Genomic DNA, 15,342 nt, shown 5'->3' with positions numbered 1-15,342 from the left:
GCCACTCAGTTACCAACGCCTACCCACGGCTATCCAGCCGCTCCACGTAGCCACTCTGCTACCAACGTCTACCCACGGCTATCCAGCCGCTCCACGTAGCCACTCAGCTACCAATGCCTACCCACGGCTATCCAGCTGCTCCACGTAGCCACTCAGCTACCAACGTCTCCACACGGCTATCCAGCCGCTCCACGTAGCCACTCAGCTACCAACGCCTATCCATGGCTATCCAGCCACTCCACGTAGCCACCCAGCTACCAACGTCTCCACATGGCTATCCAGCCGCTCCACATAGCCACTCAACTACCAACGTCTACCCACGGCTATCCAGCTGCTCCACGTAGCCACTCAGCTACCAACGCCTACCCACGGCTATCCAGCCGCTCCACGTAGCCACCCAGCTACCAACATCTACCCACAGCTATCCAGCCGCTCCACGTAGCCGCCCAGCTACCAACATCTATCCACGGCTGTCCAGCCGCTCCACGTAGCTTCCAAGTTACCACGCTACTTCTACATTCCTCAAACTCCTATCAGTTCGCTGCACCCTCTCATGCGGAGAAACTTTATTAAGCCAAGTCTCCTCCAGCGAGCATCTGCGCCAAGTAATACAGGTCCAAGGCCCAGTCCGGGAACACAGCTTCCAAATCCCACGATTGTGACAGTGGGTAAACTTGTAACGGTAGCAAATTGTTACTGCAGCATCGATAATTTAGCTTCACATCCCCTGAGGTTTGCGCAAGACAATGAGTGACATTGCTTTATCATAAAACTGAGAGACCACACCTCCCAACCACACATTGCTCGGAACGTAATCGGTCCCTTGGTGTCTTGATGTAAAGATCTATCTTGCAATAAACTATCGCCATTGGATGAACCTTGAAATTATACCGACAAATTCACCTGTCCCCTGAAAGACAGCTGTCTCTTCATTTTTGTTTTTAGACATCTCTGTACAGTAAACTGCCCCAGGAGTGGTGCTGGCGAGACGCTACATCAGTATACACTGCATGGACATTTCTTAGCCATGGTTTGATTGTTGGGGGGAATTTTTATTATTCTTTTTTTTTTTATTTGACATGGTCTGTAAATATATATCATCAAACATCCATTTTTGCAATGTATATTTTATCTATGAATTATAAATGTTTGTAACAAACTTCAGTACATGGCAGTCCACAAGTGGAATTACAGGGGCCTAAACTGTACCCTACCCAAGTAAGAATGTGACAAAATTTCAGTGTGACTGGATCATACAGCTCTCCAAGAACACCTGCAATCGGGCTGGACCAATTTGCAATATGTAGCACCTATCCTTGTATATCAACACCTATTTCCCTATAGACTGTAAGCTTGCGAGCAGGGCCCTCTTACCTTTATGTCTGTCTCTTACAACCCAGTTTTGTTCTTTTTAATGTTGTTTCAAATTGTAAAGCACAATGGAATATGCTGCGCTATATAAGAAACTGTTAATTAATAAATAATAAATACAAATATAAAGTAATATATTTTATCTACAATTCCTACAACTTCACAATCCCTCCAGTAACTCTTCCTTGTATGGTAGGGTGATCTGTACTGTCTTCCAGCGCAGGAGGCGCTCTGAATCAGGCCAATACAATACAATACAGGTTGAGTCTCCCATATCCAAAATGCTTGGGACCAGGGGTATTTTGGATATCAGAATATTCCGTATTTTGGAATATATGTATACCATATTGAAATGTCTTAGGAATAGGGCCCAAATCTAAACACAGAATGCACTTATGATTCATGTACACCTTAATCACAGCCTGAAAGTAATATTTTCAATAATTTTGTGGTACAAACAAAGTTTGTGTACATACATGAAATTCATTTATGTTTCATATACACCTTATACACAAAGTCTATAGGTCATTTTATACTTTATTTTTAATAATTTTGTGCCTTAAATAAAGTTTGTGTACATTGAACCATCAAAAATCAAAGGTTTAACTATCTCAGTCATGCTGAAAATATTCCGTATTTTGGAATATTCCTTATTTCTGAATATTTGGATATGGGAGACTCAGGGCCTGATTCAGACCCGCTCGCGAGCGCAGGACGCTCGCAAGCGGGTCGATGGTGCCCTACTGCGCATGCGCGAGACCCGGCTAGCGACGGGGTAGCCATCGCTCCGGGTCTCGCACCAAAGGGGGCGTGCTGTCGATGTTGATTGACAGCACGTCCCCTTTGGTGGGCGTCGGGGGCGTTGCTGCCAGACGGAGGCATTCCCATGGGAATGCCTACCGTCTGAAGCCGGCCCCACTGACATCAGTAGTGATGTCAGTGGGAGTGATTTTGGCTCTGATAGAGCCAAAATCACTCCAGGGCTTGCGGCAGCGAGACCCTACCGCAGGGTCTCCGTCGCAAGCCCGATGGTCGCGATGGTCTTGACCATCGCGACCATCATCATGGACGCTCGCTATAGCTGTGTTTGGTCACCCACAGCTATGCGAGCGTCCAAAAGGCCGCTCCATTTTCAGGTGGGAGGGCCCTGATTCAGAGCGAGCGCTCTGATCAGAGCGTCCGGCTCTGAATCAGGCCCTCAACTTGTAACATTATAGTGAAAGGTTTAGGTAGAAAACTTACGGGGAGATGTACAGTATCCAACCCTCTAAAGAGGACAAATGGAGAAATTGACCCCAGCAATCAATGAGCTTCTACTTATAATTTTATATAATGTACTACATAAATGATAGCTACAAGCTGACTGGTTGCTATGGACAACTTCTCCACTTGTCCCTCTTTAAAAGGTTTAAAACAACTCTCCCATAGTTGCCGACTCTCCTGGAATGTGCAGGAGACTCCTGGAATATTGACAGACTTCACACACCAGTTGCCTTATCATAAACTTCATTCTGCCCACTTCATAGCACAAATGACATCAGTAAGCCCAGCCCATGGACACTTTTCAGACTATCTCCTGTAAGGTAGGTATGCAAAGTTACTAAGTATGATAGAAAATCCCAGCAGAATCTATGGCCTTGGTCGCTGGCATAGAAAAGCAGGTCAGTTAATTAAACTGTTCAAAATAGTCCCAGTATTGTAGAGATTCTACATGTGGCATACACACCCAACACTTTCCATCTAACACAAAAAGCTAATACATAGAGTACACTTAAGCTGGGTACACACCTTATTCACGGTGCAACCCAGGGATGCAGCCATGTTATTTAACGATACTTTTGTGTACACATTACACAACCTGGCATACAATGGTGCAATGTATGGCTACACACTGCTTGTAACAACAATGCTTCAGCCGTGGAATCAACTCAATGAACAACGGCAGTGTACGACGGATTGGGCATACACACTATGCAATGTGTACGATATATTGTTCTAATCTGCGAAATATTGGATGACAGATCGTATAGTTTTTACCCAGCTTTATAGTTTGCCTTGGTACTTTTATATTCATATTATGAAAATTCAACAAAGTTAGTAAGAGCAAATAGTGCAAGAGGCGTTTTGTCCCACTTATACATCTAGATCTAGGTTGTAGAAAGGCATCTCGGAGAGCAGCATGGAGCATCAGTACTTTCAGACACACCACTGTGTCATGCACAAATGCAGGGGAAAAAAAAGCTATTTGAATATGATTTGTATTGTGTAAGGCAGCAGAGAAGAACAGAGGGAGCGTTTATTTAATTTCATCCTGACCTCAGATCAGCATGCTGGAAGAACAGGGAGGTGGGAACCAGGAGAGGAGTTTATGGGATCTCCATGTCTCCATGATTCGTAAATAGATTTATGAATATAGTATGTAGAAATTACAGTATGGAATGTTTAACCCGTTGGTTCCCAAACTCAATCCTCAAGGCACCCTAACAATCCAAGATTTTGTACAAGTGACTTAGGACAAAATTGCAAAGCTGCACCCAAATATGCAAATGCAGCAGCAGGTGTCTGACACCCTCTGCTACATTTGCGATCCCAGCACTGGGCCCGAGGTTACAGACCATTGTGTCTGTTTCCAGGACGCCGGCCGCCCCCGCACTGCCCCTTAAATGTATCTGCCTGTCAGTCAGGCATGGGCATAGCAGAGGCTGCGTGCGATCACGCAGGACCCGATTTGCACATGCACAGAACGGGTCCTGCACAGGTGCAGATTTCCAATAATCGGGAATCTGCATTCAGCACTGCACGCTGAACTAGCCCTTTAATTAGTACCTCAATTATTTTGATTCAAACTCTATTTGTGCAATCATGGATATCCTTAAAACCTGGACTGTTAGAGTATCTTGGGAACCTTTGATTTAACCTTTCATGGAAGCAGTGTGTGATGTACAGTATTCCCCAATGGCAACCAATAGGCTTAGCGACCTTTTTGGTTTATTACCTGCAAATTACATTCACACGTACAAAACAACATACCTGGAAATAACTGTTGTTTTTTTTTTCTTACCTTATTTATTTATTCGCTTTTCCAAAGCTTGTCAGTTTTGACAGCTCCAACCTGCTTGATTAATGCCTTGTGGGAACCCCTATATTGGCTGCCTGTTAGTGATCTCATTCTGTGCAGGAATGCCTGGGATGGTACGTTCAACCAATTCACCACCCAGGTGGCTATATTTGGACTAAATGAGCTGTGAAAGGACTTTATCTCCACCCGTCACTGCCTTCCTTCCCGGAGTCCCACGGTGTGCAGCCGCTTCCATGGCTTTGATTTGTCACATGCCGTCAAAAGAAAGTAAATTATTGCCTTTCTCACTTGTCAATGAGCTTATCTTCACCTCGGCTGGCCTAATGATTGGGGGCTGCGAGGGAACATTTCCGCCTTGGTAGAAGTAATTATTGCCGGACGCATTACTTTATGTGTCCTGACCAGTTTATACATGTAGGGTGAGCAGATTAATTGGATCTCCGCGACAATGATAACAGCATTACACTTGTACATCACAGGAGCTCATTTTAGATACTGAACGCTAGGCATGTGTTGATGATTATTTGCTTTCTTTCCTATTGCTTTCAGGGTAGCACTTAATAGCTGCCGAGGAAACTGGTCAGAGACACAGGATCACGCCTCCCTAACCTGTGATAAAGCTGAACATGGAGCTGTAAAAACAAAAAGGGCCCCAACTGGTCAACCAGTTGTACAGCGTATAACGAGGACAGCAAGCTCACATTTACAGCCCTGCTGCTTGTTTTCTTTATGCTCTGTACATATTTACAACAATTTGCTTCCAAACATTGCTCTTGTGATGGCAGTCATTTGTAAATAGGGTTCCTTTGGGTTGCATAAATGTGTTTGATTTACCGTCTCCGTGTTTTGTACATTACTGGCCTGAGAATTTGCAGCGTAAAGCTGGCATGCATTAAGTTCACAGCTTCTCTCAGCTTATTTCAATTACAACGGACCAAATACAAAAATAATGTACCATAACTAGGATGGTCTTCTAAATTCGGAATTAATTGTGCTATAGAACTCAGATATTAATGATGATCACTGTCCACCTTTACATGTATTACATATGTGGCAGTGAACTGAAATATTACAGGAATGTGTCATTTTAGCTTTGAAAACAACACTTGGAAACAGCTTCTATAGAGAATAACTGACCTGATAATATTCAGAAGTACTGATGTTAAATAATGTTAAATATAATAATATCAAAGCAATCATGTGACATGAAATTCATTAACAGGTGATTTCAGATTTGTGCCAGGAAACATTTTGCACACATTGATTGTCAAGTGATAGGTGTGCAAAACCATACAGGCAACTAGGCAAATTATTGGTCACTAAGGGCTCTATTTATTAACATTATTTTTACTAAAATAAAGTGAAAAAGGGTGTTTTCACACCCTTTTCACATTATTTTAGTTTCACCTGTATTTATTACAGGGCAATTGGAGTAGAATTAGTAAAATTCTACTCCAACCCCCAGTATCACTTATTTTTAGTAAAGCAGATCGCATTTCCCATAATTGTAATGGGAAATGTGATCTGTGTGCAAGTTACTAAAAATAAATTGTAAAAAAGTACCGGGGGAAGCCCTGTGATAATAACGCCACCTGGAGGTGGCGTTATCCAGGGTCTCCCCCGGTTACCGGGCTCCCACTCTGCTCTAACGGGGAGAGCAGAGGCGGGAGCCGGTACCAGTAATCAGCTATGTGGTCTAAAGAGACCGCAAGCTGATTGCTGTAAAAAAAAGAAAAAAAAAATTAAACATTTTTTTTTTTCACTTACCTGAATCCAGGGACCGGTGATCAGGGCTCCGGTGATGGCTCCTCACCGGTCAGCTGGTCTCCCACAGTGCACTGGGGCCCGGTCATCAGGTGATCAGGCCCCAGTGCAGTATGGGAGATCACCTGATCGGGAAGCCCGGAGAAGACCACCGGAGGCCAAGAGGATGCAGGTAAGTGTAATGAAGGGAGGGGGGGTCGCGGGGGTCTGCGATCGTGGGGGGCGGGGCTTAGCGCCGTGGGCTTAGCGTCGGAGGGGGGGTAGTAGCGGTGGTCGGTCGGCGCATGCGCGGGCTCTTAGTCACGGTATTTTTTCCGAAAATACCGCGACTAGAGTGCGGGTGGGATCCGCAGGGACAGAGCTTTATCGCAAGCTCTGTCCCTGCAAGGGATTTATAGTAAATCCCTGTGATATTACCTGAATTCGCAATGCGAATTCACTCTGTAATATCACACTACAATCCGCATTCAATATGCGGATTGTAGTAAATAGAGCCCTAAGTATAAAGAAAAAGATGCAATTTCGGAAAAGTAGGCACAATTGCATTGAGGTGTACAGATTTGCACTGCGCCAGGTGACGGTCAGTGACCCCTAGCCTAGCGTTGTGAAAACTGTGCCCACCACAAGGCTTAGCTGTATGGAAATGAAATGCAGTAAGGTCAGGAAAAATGTACTATGTTCAATCACTAGTTGTTCAGTCTACTGTATACTGTGACCGCATGCTATCTAATGACACCTCCTAGCTGACCTTGGCCCTCATTCAGAGCCACTCGCAAACAGCAGTACGCTCGTTGCGTTCCGATGTTGACTAACCACGCATGCGTCGGTGTTACACTGCGCATGTGCGTACGGCAGATTGCGAGCTTTTTTTCTGTCGTTCCTAAAATAGCGTACAGGAAGTGACATGTCAAATGTGATTGACAGAACAGGGCGTTTTTGGGTGTTGACGGGGGTGGAGATGGAAAAACGCAGGCGTGGCGAGGCGTTTTTGGGGCGTACATACATTAGCAGATGCGAACGTCAAATGTGTTCGGACCGTCACATACGTCACTGGAACATCCTCTTTCCCTTCAAAATGCTCGCACAGTTTAGGGTCTGGATTACTCAACCACATTGGCGATGGCCCTTCTCCTCCGTCCCGGGACTCCACGATGTTGCAGCGATTAATCGCGGGTGGTCACAAAAGCAATTAGTGTTGTATTGAAAACCGGCTTGGTATGTGTTTGGAAAGCAGTTTATTGGGATAGCACAAAACCGTACGCAGGTGGAAATCATACCTGCTAATGTCAGGATTACACAATCAATTGGCGTACATTTTTTGGGGGTTTTTTTGGCCTCAATTTGTTGTTTATGGCCTATTGTGACAATAATGTCATCATGTTTTAATTAGCTCCCCTTTTTTTTTTTAATGTGCAATTTGCATCGTTATGTGATTTTTTAAACGTTCCTTCAAGAGGCTTTTTTTTTATACAAATGAAATGGTTTTTGGTGTCCTTTTTTGCCTTTAGGGCCAGGATTAAATGTAACCCATTTGTACAATAATGTCACAATACAATGTCAGATTTTTTTCATAAATTTATTGTTTAAACACAAACCAATTGGCATAATATATATTTTTTTTTTTCTGCCAAAGATACTTTTTATCCAAAATAAATAATCAATAACTGATAACATAAACGTACAAAAATAACTTAAAAACATTTCACAAGAAAGGAGAGGGAAGTTTTGACCAGAAAGGAATATGAGCCAAGCACAGAAGGAGTGTGGGAAAAGTCGCCATTGCTGTCACCGTTTTTTCGCCCGTTTGGATGGGGGAGGGTGGGCGCCAGACCGGTCCGGGATGCCATCGGGCTGGCCTGTCCAGAGGCAGATGTTGTGGTCTCTGGACTAGGCACAGGGCTAGGCACATTTGGAGGATTGGCTGATGTTGTGCCAGAGGTGGAGGATCCTGATGTTCCGGCAGGAAGGGAGGTCGGCTCCACCATGTGCTGGCGAACGAGCTGCTCCAGGGCATCGGCGATGCGGATGTTGGCCCTGGTATTTTCCGCCAGGGCCTGACCAATGGTCACGTTGGCCGCAGCATTTTGCTCCAGGGCCTCAGCCACCCGTATCAGACTGGCGTCCATCCTCTGCAGAATCTCCGTATGGAAATCCAATTTGAAATTGAGTTCTTTGAGGAGGCCCACTGCCTGCGAGGGGGCACGCCCTGGACTGGCTTCTGCAGGGTCCTCAGCCGGATGTACTGGTTCCTCCCCTGCAGAGCCAGCAGAAATTCTGCGGCCAAGGCTTCCCTCTGGAGCAGACTCATCCGCCTGTGTCTCTGTTGGAAAAATGAGAAAAGACTCACATTAGAATCTACATATTGGCACAATAGCATTTCAGAGTTGGTGACATCACAATACTTACCTGGGCCAACATGAGGAGCCGCAAAGTCTGGCATGTCCGTATCCATGTTGGACACGCCAAACACCTCCACAGGCTGCACACACCCCTGTGCCAGCTCTTCTAAATCCGTCAACTCCAATGACACAGGGGTGGGACCCCCACCTGTCCCCCTTGCATGCCTAGCCCTGTCCGCGAGTTTTTGCTTTAGGCGATATTTGAAGTCGGCCCATCTGTGGGGAAAAAAGGAAGCCATTATCCTTTGGTTTAAAATGGGGTTTGTTTTTAGGGGGGGCAAGGGTTTACTTACCGCCGTTTGACATCCCGGGCTAGACGGACATAATCACCCACTCTATTGACAGCAACGGCTACCTCTTCCCACATTCTCCACTTCTGGCTTAGACTCATATTCCTGTCTGCCTGTGGCAGGATGTCCACACACTTCTGGATCAAAACCTCCATCTCCTTTCTTGTGAAATGTGGCTGCCTTTTTTTTTTGCCCGCTTTGGCCGGAATACTGGGCCCAGCAGCCTCTTCCATGTCATCCTCCTCACCTATTTGTGTAAATTTACAGAATTCACAAAATCACAACTTGCCTAATCTTATGTTTCAAATTAATCGTTGATAGAAAATGCATGAAAGACTTACCGCCTGACTCTTGTGCATTTTTTCCCTGGTCTGTCGCCATGTCTGAGGTCCAAACAAGAAATACACCAGAATTTGAATGTGTTTTCGTGACGTATTTATACATGCGTCCTTATTTTGCGGCCGCATCATTGATTGTGCGGCCCTATGATCCCTCCTTAATTTGTGCGGGAAACGAAACACTATTTATGGCTTGGTGTGTCTCAAGTCGAGGTGGCGTTTTTGGATTGTTGGAGGTTATCTTGGCTGGAGTTTATTGATTGCGTAGAAAGGAGTTGGAGGTTGGAGATTCGTTTGTTGGTTAGATTTGCGTTTTTTTTCCCGTTATCTTTGTTGGTTTATATTTTTTGGACCTCGTTTGTTGATTTGGTAAGTTTTGTGAAGTCTAACTTTTGTTCAATTGTTGTTTCATTGTATTTCGTATATTTTGTAATTTTTGGATACCTAATTTATTCTATTTTAGATTTTGTTTATTTTCGACCCCAAAGACCTTTTGATTTTGCATCTTAGATATTTGCTCTTGGTAAGTCCATTTTTTATCTTGTATTAGCGAACTAATTAGCGCATTTTTAGTAGTTACTCTTGTGACTTGTATTAGCGAACTAATTAGCGCATTTTTAGTAGTTACTCTTGTGACTTGTATTAGCAAACTAATTAGCGCATTTTTAGTAGTTACTCTTGTGACTTGTATTAGCGAACTAATTAGCACATTTTAAACAGCTTAATAATCATTCTAACTTTTTGATGGTTTAGCTTTCGCTTTTTGAGCCAACATTTCGACCCGTTTTGATGTACTGTGTTAAATGTCGCTTTGCGGTTTTGCTAAATGGGTGTTTGGCATATTTGAACTTTGGTCTAGCACAAAATGTATCCACAAAAATGCACAGAGTGAAATGTGTCAAGTAATTTTGTTGTTTATTTTCAGTTTGGACGTATCATGACAATACCCCGGCATGTAAGCAGCAATGGATGGTATCATCAAGCTAAGTTGTTTTAATATAGTTTTGGGGTGGGTCAAAAGCCTTACTTTGAAATTTTTGAATTTCAGGTTGATCTGGGGAGGATTGTTCTGGCCATGCTCCCGGAAGCCGACCAACCTCAATCTCATCCCAGGCGTAGGCATCGTAGGCATGCAAGGCCCCAGATATTTCGAACACGTGTCACCCTTTTTGGAATGCCCGATGATGAGGTTTTAAGACGCTACCGTCTACCTCCCAAAATCATCATAGACACTCTCTCATTAATAGAAAGTGATCTTGAGCGGCAAATTGACAGTCCAACAGCAATACCACCACTGACGCAATTTATGGCGGTGTTACATTTCTGTGCCTCAGGATCGTTTCAAACAACGGTGGGAATAGTGGCGGGCATCTCCCAATCCTCCTTTTCCCGGATCCTGAGGGCAGTGATGGAGGCACTTTTCAAGCACCTCCATCATTTTATTCAAATGCCTTTGGATATGGGTGCCCTTAGTGTGGCCAAGGCCAATTTTTACCAAATAGCTGGCTTCCCACACATCATAGGGGTTGTGGATGGTACTCACATACCACTTCAGCCTCCAGCACGGCTGGAGGCAATATTTAGAAACAGGAAACACTATCACTCCCTGAATGTAATGGTGGTATGTGATGCCTCCCTCCAGATCCTGTCCCTGAATGCTAAGTTACCAGGAAGTGCACATGACTCCTTCGTCATCCGGCAATCAGGGATATGAAGAAATTAACCAACCTACAGGCTGGTGATGCGTGGCTTCTGGGTAAGTGGAGACCTTTAGTACATAACAATGTTAAGCTTGATACACAGTGTTCCTGATGTTGTCTCTTATTTTTCACAGGAGACAGTGGATACCCTTGCATGTCCTGGCTGCTCACTCCTTATTTGGCTCCCACACCAGGCCCACAAAGTGAGTATAATTCTGCACTTACAGCCACCAGGCAAGTGGTGGAGCGCTGTATCGGCCTTTTAAAAGGCCGATTCAGATGCCTCCACCGCTCTGGTGGCGAGCTCATGTATTTGCCGGATATGGTGTCGAAAATTGTGGTCCTGTGTGGGATATTTCACAACATCGCCATAAGGAGTGGTGTCCCAATGCAGCCAGAGGATGCCTTACCTGAGGATGGCCCCCCCGAGGTTGGTCGGAGGTCAGTATGTGGGGGGGCCATACGCGATGATGTGGTGGCCAGATTTTTTAGGTAAGTTTGACCCAAACTACAGTGTTTATACCTAATGTGTTTGTGTTTGTTTGCGAACATCTAATTTTTTTTTTTTTTTTCACCATCTTCTGTTTGTTCACATAATCTTTGCCACTCCAACGCTCACTACTTCCTGCTACCCTTACCAAACCTGGATCTGGTGATTTTGGCCATATATTCTGGAACCCATATCGCAACGCCATGTTTGTGGAATCATGTTGGCATGGTCCTTCGTCAACCAGTTCTTGATTGTTTTTTTAAATTAAATATTTTATTTGTATGTGTTGTATTTGAGATTATCACTGGTTTTTTTTTTTGGGACTGACCACTTTGATTTCTCATTTATGTTGTGAATAAATGTTTGGAGAGTGAAATGGTCTTCCTTTGTTTGGACGTTAACAGCAAGTGTAACCAGGTTAACACACCTTACAATTGACTAAGGGGTAATCCAGTACTGACACCAGTTGATGTACACTGAAATATGTTTGCAGGTTCCCAACCCACACCAAAAGGAAGCCTGTCCAAACCTTTGGATTTTGAAGATTGGCCTAAGCAGCTTGCACACCAACTAGGAACCTGTAAAATGGCGAAATATCTAATTGACACTACACCCAAAAAGGGAAATGACATTGTTACTGTTATGTGTTTCTTGTGGCTGTTTAACATACAAATACAAAATACAATCTAACTTTTAAAAAAGGGAAATCCTTGCAGGAACAGTCTACTTATGTCAGGGAAAACTATTTGTGTTTTTGAAAAAAAGAATGAGCCAGAACGTATATTAGAACTACAAAATTTATTTACAAAACGAAAATAAACAAAAAAAACTACTGGCGAAGGATGCCAGACAGCCGGTCAAGGGCCACAAGAATGCCAATGACATGTTGGCGCATCTGGCCAACACAATCCTCCACCTCTTGTCGACGCCTCTGTTCCTCTGTGGGTGAGAAAAGTGTGTGGATTAATAAAACAATAGGGAATCCACATTAAAAAAACAAAAACACAACGAAATCACTCCTAAACCGAAAAAAGAAAAACCAAAACAAAAAGGGGGTGCTGGCAAAAATACAAGGCCTATGTACAAATTCCCACAGGTGTGATATGTGTATGTTGAAATCAGCAGGAAGAGGTAAAGGCAAACTGCTAAATCACCAAAAGTAAACCAAATAAGCACGAATAAAGGCACGACACATGATTACATACAAACAGTTTGTGGTTAAAAAAAATGAGAAAGAAAAACATACCGGGAGCCAAAACGGGAGCTCCGGAAGTCCCTCCATGTTCCTCCTCGGAGGAGCCTTCATTCCCCAAAGAACGGGGAGGGGTAATGATGGACTCCGGGGAGGGGGTAATTGGAAGAGGGGTGGGTGGAGGAGAGGGGGAAGTGGGACGGAGGGGAAGGAGGCCCGACAGTTCCGGGAGAGGGTCTGGGAAGGCTGGGGAGGAGTGGGGTATAGGGGAAATATTTGGGGTGGAGTGTTGGCTGGGGGTTGGGGATAGTGGCCGGGAACGCCGTCTGGCCGGACGGTGACGGCGTAGTCTTGGCTGTCCTCCTAAAATATGTCAAACAAATTGAGGTTAGTTTCTGGGCAAATCCGGGGCCCAAATAAAAAACAAAAAACCAGCAACAAAAAACATGCAAAAAGGAGTAGAATGAAAAAAACAGAAATAGAGGGAAAACAAACACACGCTGATATGAGGACAAATAATTAATAGGACAGACAGGAAAACATGCACACGCAGATATGAGGACAAATAATTAATAGGACAGACAGGAAAACATGCACACGCAGATATGAGGACAAATAAGTAATAGGACAGACAGGAAAACATGCACACGCAGATATGAGGACAAATAAATAATAGGACAGACAGGAAAACATGCACACGCAGATATGAGGACAAATAATTAATAGGACAGACAGGAAAACATGCACACGCAGATATGAGGACAAATAATTAATAGGACAGACAGGAAAACATGCACACGCAGATATGAGGACAAATAATTAATAGGACAGACAGGAAAACATGCACACGCAGATATGAGGACAAATAAATAATAGGACAGACAGGAAAACATGCACACGCAGATATGAGGACAAATAATTAATAGGACAGACAGGAAAACATGCACACGCAGATATGAGGACAAATAAGTAATAGGACAGACAGGAAAACATGCACACGCAGATATGAGGACAAATAATTAATAGGACAGACAGGAAAACATGCACACGCAGATATGAGGACAAATAATTAATAGGACAGACAGGAAAACATGCACACGCAGTTTGCCCCACAAACACAAACATGAAAACCACAATACATAACACTTACTTTCAAGGATCTGCATGCGAAAGCATGCCAGCAAGCGGGGCGTTCGTCGTTGCAGGTCTGACCACCTGCGCTCAAGCTGCCCGATGTTGCGGCGTGAACCCAACGACCGCAGGCGGGACCGTGCCTCCGCATACGCGGAGCGCTTCTGCCGGTTGGTGATGGGTGGAGGCTGGCTGGTGATCCGCCTATCCATCACCTCCGTAAGCACCAGCAGCTCGCGCCTGGTGAATGCGGAGGCTCTCATGATGGCAATGGAGTTTTTCATACAAAACATTTTTGATAAAGTGTGGCAAAAATTTCTGATTGGCTAATGTATTTTGGAAATTAACAGGAGCAATTTTATTGGTTAGTGTATGAGTCATGTGTTCAACAGGGCCAGAAATCTCTGGAGAGTTATGATAGGCTTGATGCAGTGACATGCGTTTGCAAATTTAAATAAAGAAATGAACCCCGGAAAATATGCGGGGATCCACAGCAATAGAACAATTGTTTAATTGTGGTTCACATGTTTTTTGAACAATAAAAGCGAATGTTCCATCCGTACGTATTCTGCGGGTAAACACAAACACGGACAAGAGTAAAGTTTCTTGCATTGTGTTGAAAAAAAAAAAACAATTAAGCTAATTGATACATTGATTGGCATGATACGATTGAGGGAGGTAGGCAGAATAAAGGAGCAGGTAATCGACATCTGACAAGGCCACTTCCGGGTTCACTTGTGCGTGCGTTCCCTTCAAGCCATTTCGGGGATGTACGCTCGCTATTTCGCACGCTCGTTAGTTAGAGGAGGGGTCGCCTGAGTTTAGGGAGGAATTTTAGATGCGAACAAAAATACGAGCGAGCCATTGAATTTAAATAATTTTGTACGTACGCCTAACGTACGTGCGCCCGCTTGCGAGTGGCTCTGAATGAGGGCCCTTCTCCTATCACATCTCTGTTGCGCATACTTACCGACATTTTAAGTCTTGTTCCCAGGAGAAGTGGGCAGTGATGGGGGTGGGGCCGGGCTATCGCGTCATTAGGCCCCGCCCTCACGATGAAATGTCGGGAATTGCAGGCATTTGAATAGGGGCAGAGCCAAATGACACGATTAGCATAGAATCTAATCATTAAGCCCCAACCCCTCCGGGCAGATAGGCGAACCAAGGTAAGATTCTCCCCCTTCTGTCCTACTTTTCCGGGGTAGCGGGGGGCTACCCGAAAAATCGTGAGCCTCCCGCAACTTCATGGAGAGAAGGCAAGTATGCTGTAGCGTCCTGCACTTTTGTAGAGGGGCAGGGATTTTATAGCCATTCTCAAGCTGGAGCTAGGAAGCACAGTGCCTGATTTGTGCGCAAATGTGTCTATTTGTCTGCTGTGCAGTGTGCACATCCACAGATGGAAACCTCTATTGTGCTTTTTGAAGTGCATGTGTGAAAACGGACCTGCATTTAAAGGTGCATACACACACAATGATTTTTTGAATGATTATCGTTAACGATATCGTTTATCGTTCAATCGTTGAAAAAATCGTTCACTTTCTAAGTTAAAACGATGAACGATTATCGTTCATGCGCGTTCACGTTTGTA

The 15,342-nt window shown here is 44.4% G+C and overlaps 1 protein-coding gene across 4 annotated transcripts in view; it reads right to left on the bottom strand.

Moving 5' to 3' along the window:
• The window catches only part of KIAA0825 (KIAA0825 ortholog), a 473,150-nt gene that overhangs the window by 58,982 nt on the left and 398,826 nt on the right, over positions 1–15,342 (bottom strand). The gene's annotated exons all lie outside the window — the stretch shown is intronic.

The sequence above is a fragment of the Taudactylus pleione genome, unplaced genomic scaffold (assembly GCF_031769625.1).
Source record: "Taudactylus pleione unplaced genomic scaffold, aTauple2 ptg000370l, whole genome shotgun sequence".
NCBI classification, from domain to species: domain Eukaryota; kingdom Metazoa; phylum Chordata; class Amphibia; order Anura; family Myobatrachidae; genus Taudactylus; species Taudactylus pleione.
This window is presented reverse-complemented; position numbering and strand designations above follow the sequence as displayed.